This window comes from Syngnathoides biaculeatus, chromosome 12 (genome assembly GCF_019802595.1).
Source record: "Syngnathoides biaculeatus isolate LvHL_M chromosome 12, ASM1980259v1, whole genome shotgun sequence".
Classification (NCBI taxonomy): Eukaryota; Metazoa; Chordata; class Actinopteri; order Syngnathiformes; family Syngnathidae; genus Syngnathoides; species Syngnathoides biaculeatus.
Genome location: NC_084651.1, coordinates 16,251,754 through 16,257,145, shown reverse-complemented (window position 1 = coordinate 16,257,145; position 5,392 = coordinate 16,251,754).

The window sequence follows — 5,392 nt, the reverse complement described above, 5'->3', positions numbered from 1 at the left end:
GGGAACAGGTTACCAACCAATCCACTTGTGCATTACTGCCACCTAGTGAAAAGGGAGTGTCAATTGAAATGACGCAACTTGCCAAATACTTGCCAGCCATGTACCCTTACGCTACATTTTATCAAGTACTCTGTACTCAGGTAATCAATTATAATATATATTAAAAAAAAAAAAAATTCTCCAAATAACTGAGTAAGGAAAAAAATTAATCCGATTTTTAATTTTTAATCAGAGAATGAAGGTCAAAATAAAAAATAGGAATGTGCAATACTACATCAGATAGTGACAATATCGCTTTATCGAAAACTTGGTTAAAATAAATCTGTGACAGAGGGCAAATTCAAAAAGAAAGGATCTTATACTATATTTCAGTTTGTATTTGTTAATCAGCACAATACTGTTGGCTCACCAGGCACGTTGCAAAAAAAAAACAGGAACAAGGCTGCAGTGGGTAGAAAACGTTTACAAACAGCTGTTCATATGCCAGGTTTTTGTGTTGCAGAATAGTTTGCCCAAGATACATCAGTTCAAAAAAAATTACCACCATTAACGTGATCTAGAACTTGGATAATGATTTATTTTTTCTATCTTTTTGAGAGGTTAGGCGAAAATAAACTTCACTGATCAACGTTCTGCCTTCTTGATCAGCTTGCCATAGCAAAAGAGATTTTTTTAATTTGTCTTTTACCTGGTTAAATTTTAAATAAAAAATGTGGGAACACGAGAATCCACTTGTAACAGCTATGCATTTGTGTTCATAAGTAACAAATCACAAACTCATGTTCTGTTGTTCACCATTTCATTTTTTCAGTGGCCCAAATCAACATGCATGGGGCCTCACAGAAACATCACGTCTTATCCACTAAAATGACTGAAGTAGGTGGGTTACTTGTCACCGTCCAAATAGTGCTGTTGCCATATGGAAAGAAAAGAAAAGAAAAACATCAGTAATTTAGCGCAGGGTGTTTTCTCAAAATACAGATGGGTTGAAATAAAGTTTGGGGAGTGACAAAACGATGTTGGATATTGAAGGCGTTGTCATGGTCTGTAATGTGAACAGGAGACGCAACACTTTGACTGGACACCAAAAAGAAGACTTTGTAGGCGGACATGTCTGTTTCATTTAATTGGCAAACTTGTGTTAAACATCACTGTCGTAACCAATGTGTATGAAATGAAAGTAAAAAAGCAGATCACACACACAATTCTTCAATGAAAGCAAGCAAATAGGGAAAAAAGTACCATTGAAGACAGACATATAGTGCAAAAATATTTCATTTTTTTCCCACTGAAAACAAATCAGCAGTAACCTCTCCTGTTTCAGGTCAGTCAGGATCACCCAAATTGTTTAATTTTGGTAAACACCACAATAATGAGAGAGAATTCCTTAGAGAATTTTACATTTTCTGCAAGGTCAAAAAGCAAACCAAAGCAAATTTATTTGTATAGCGGATTTCATACACAAGGTAACTCAATGTGCTTTACATGATTAAAGGGATTTGAAAACAAAAGAGATAAAACATTTAAAACGGGATAAAAACAATAAAAATGACAAACAAAATATATAACAAAAAGAATTGAAACCGCATACAATGCAAGTAATATGATCAAAAAATTGATTCATGTTTTTTTAAAAAATTTGGGAAAAAAAGGTTTCAACCGGGATTTAAAAACATTCCCACTTGGTGCTGACCTCACCTCTGTTGGCAACTTATTTCACTTGTGTGCAGCACAATAGCTAAATGCTGCTTCACCATGTTTGACTTGGACTCTGCGCTCCACTATTTGACTTGAGTCAGTCGATCTCAGAGCTCTACTGGGTTTGTATTCCCTAAACATTTCTTTCATGTATTATGTATATATAGTACCGTGTAAAAGTATTCGCTCCCGTCCTGATTTCAGGTTTTTTTTTTTTTTTTTTTTTGGGGGCATATCTCACACAAAGATTTCAAATGATAACTCGATTTATTAAGGTTAAAAAAAAAATCCAAACCTTTCCGACCCTGTGTAAAAATGAGTAAATAAATAACTGAAGCCAATAACAGACTGTGCCACCCTAGGCAGCAATTACTGGAATTTCGCATTTGCGATAATTGGTGATGAGTCTCACTTTGGAGGACTTTTGTCCCACTCTTCTTTGCAGACTTGTTTGACCGACCCCCCCAAATTGAAGGGTTTTCTAGCATGAGCTGCCAATTTAAGGTCCCACCACAGCGTCTCAATTGAATTTAAATTCGGACTCTGTCTTGGTCATTTTTTCATTTATTTTTGGAGCCACTCAGAGGTGGACTTACTGGTGTGTTTCGAATCATTGTCCTGCTGCATGATCCAAGAGCGCTTGAGTTTGAAGGCACGAACCGATGGCCGGACTTTTTCCTTCAGGATTGTCTGGTACACAGCAGAATTCATTGTTCCATCAATCACAGCAAGTTGTCCTGGTCCTGAGGCAGTAAAGGAGCCCCAGACCCTCACACTTCCAACCACCGCGCTTCATTGTTGGCACAATGCTGTGGCATTTTTATGCCAGCTGTAACGGGCCACAAATTTTCCCCAAATTTCAATTTTTGACGTGTCAGTCCGCAGAATTTTTCTCCAAAAGTCTTGAGGATCATCAAGATGTTTTTTTTTTTTGACAAATTTGAGACAAGGCTGAGAGCATAGGTTTCTTCCTGGAAAGACACCCATGGATGCCATTTTTGGCCAGTATCTCTTTTTATTTTTCTCATTTCTTTAGATTGTGGCATGATGCATTGACTTGAGCTCTTGCAGCCTACTTCACGTTCTCTGACAGATTCAAATTAAGTGATTTCTTCATTCAACAAGTATGGTGATTATCAAGCTTTGTGTGTGGCTCGTGAAATTGTACTCTCCTTTCCCGAATTTGTGTTTTGTCACAGGGAATTTGTGATTCAACAAAAGGGCTTGGGTGGCTTATTTGAAAACTTTTTGTATTTCCTTGGGTTGTCTCAGCGATATTAAAATTTGTGTATTGACTTGAAACCTGTGTGGAATAAATATGCCAAATAGGAGGGAAGCAAATATGTTTTCACAGCACTATATGCCATGGAGAAGCTCCGATGAGATCGTGGCTTCGGAAGCTTCTGATAGGTTAACTGACGGCACACCTGTGGATGTATTTAAGGCTACACCTCAAACACTCTGATTCTTCTTCTTTTCCTTTCGGCTTGTCCCATTAGGGGTCGCCACAGCATGTCATCTTTTTCCATCTATGCCCATCTCTTGCATCCTCCTCTCTAATCCCCACAGTCCTCATGTCTTCCCTCACAACATCCATCAATCTTTTCTTTGGTCTTCCTCTCACTCTTTTGCCTGGCAGCTCCATCCTCAGCACCCTTCTACCAATGTACTCACTCTCTCGCTTCCAGACATGTCTCCAAAACACCCAACTTTGGCTGTCCCTCTAATGAGCTCATTATGTCATCCGATCCAACCTGTTCACTCCGAGAGAGAACCTCAACGTCTTCATTTCTGCTACTTCCAGTTCTGCTTCCTGTTGTTTCTTCAGTGCCACCGTCTCTCATCCATACATCATAGCCGGCCTCACCACTGTTTTATAAACTTTGCCCTTCGTCTTAGCAGAGACTCCTCTGTTGCATAGAACACCACCAACTGTTCCAACCCGCTTGGACCCATTTTCTTCACTTTTTTAACCACACTCTCCTTTGCTCTGTATAGTTGACCCCAAGTATTTGAAGTCATCCACCCTCGCTACCTCTTCTCCCTGGAGCTTCACTCTTCCTCCTCCACCCCTCTCATTCACCAACATATATTCTGTTTTACTTCGGCTAATCTGCATTCTTCTCCTTTCCAGTGCGTACCTCCATCTTTCTAACTGTCCACCCGCCTGTTCCCTGCTTTTACTGCAGATCACAATATCATCTGCAAACATCATGGTCCAAGGGGAATCCAGCCGAACTTCGTCTGTCAGCCTATCCATTACTACCGCAGACATGAAGGGGCTCAGCGCAGAACCCTGATGCAGTGCCACCTCCACCTTAAATTCTTCTCACACACCTATGGCACATATCACCACTGTTCTGCTGCCCTCATACATGTCCTGTACTATTTTAACATACTTCTCTGCCACACCAGACTTACGCATGCAGTACCACAGTTCCTCTCTTGGTACTCTGTCATAGGCTTTCTCTTGGTCTACAAAGGCACAATGTAGCTCCTTCTGACCTTCTCTGTACTTTTCCACGAGCATCCTCAAGGCAAATAATGCACTTGTGGTACTCTTTCTAGGCATGAAACCATAATGTTGTTGGCACATACTGGCTTCTGTCCTGAGTCTAGCCTCCACTACTCTTTCCCATAACTTCATTGTGTGGCTCAACTTTATTCCTCTATAATTCCCACAGCTCTGCAAGTCCCCTTTGTTCTTAAAGATGGGGACGAGCACACTTTTCCTCCATTCTTCAGGCATCTTCTCTCCTGATATTATTCTATTCAATAAGTTGGTCAAAAATTCCACAGCCACCTCTCCAAATTGCTTCCATACCTCCACCGGTATGTCATCAGGACCAACTGCCTTTCCATTTTTCATCCTTTGTAGTGCCCTTTCACATTTCCTTGCCACTTCCTGGTCCTTCACACTTGCCTCTTCTGCTCTTCTCTCATTTTCTTCATTGATCAACTTCTCAAAGTATTCTTTCCATCTATTCAGCACACTACTGGCACCAGTCAAATTTCCACCTCTATCCTTTATCACCCTTACCTGCTGCACATCCTTGCCATCTCTATCCCTGTCTGACCAACTTGCAGAGATCCTTTTCTCCTTCTTTTGTGTCCAACCTGGTGTATATGTCGTCATATGCCCCGATTAGCTTTCGCCAACTCTACCTTTGCCCTACGTAGCATCTCAATGTATTCCTCTCACCTCTCCTCAGTCCTCTCACTGTCCCACTTCTTCTCTCATCTCTTTCCTTGCATGACTTCCTGTATTTAGGGGTTCTTAAAAAACCCTGCTTCCTCATTGGAAATCATGGGAAATTCAAAAGAAAACCAGACAGGAAATCAGAGAAAGTGTGGTTTATCCTTGGGTGCAATTTTGAGATGATTGAAGGTGCTACATCCATCAGTTCAAATTATATGTAGTATGAAAGGGGTTGTTTATTCTGATTTGACTTCACAATAAGTCCAAAAATTAAACATGTTTTGCACAGTATGTAAACTTCTGGCTTTAACTGAACGTTTCATTAAAACTACTCTGAAGATAATAATTTATCCAAAATGTTACTTAAAAAATATAGCGCGTTACTACCCACCTGTCGGTATGCTTAACAGATTTGAAAACAACCTTTACATTGTTTCAGTGTGCGGCCTAAACAAAAATAACTGACACATTTGTATTGTTTTCAGGGGTTTAATG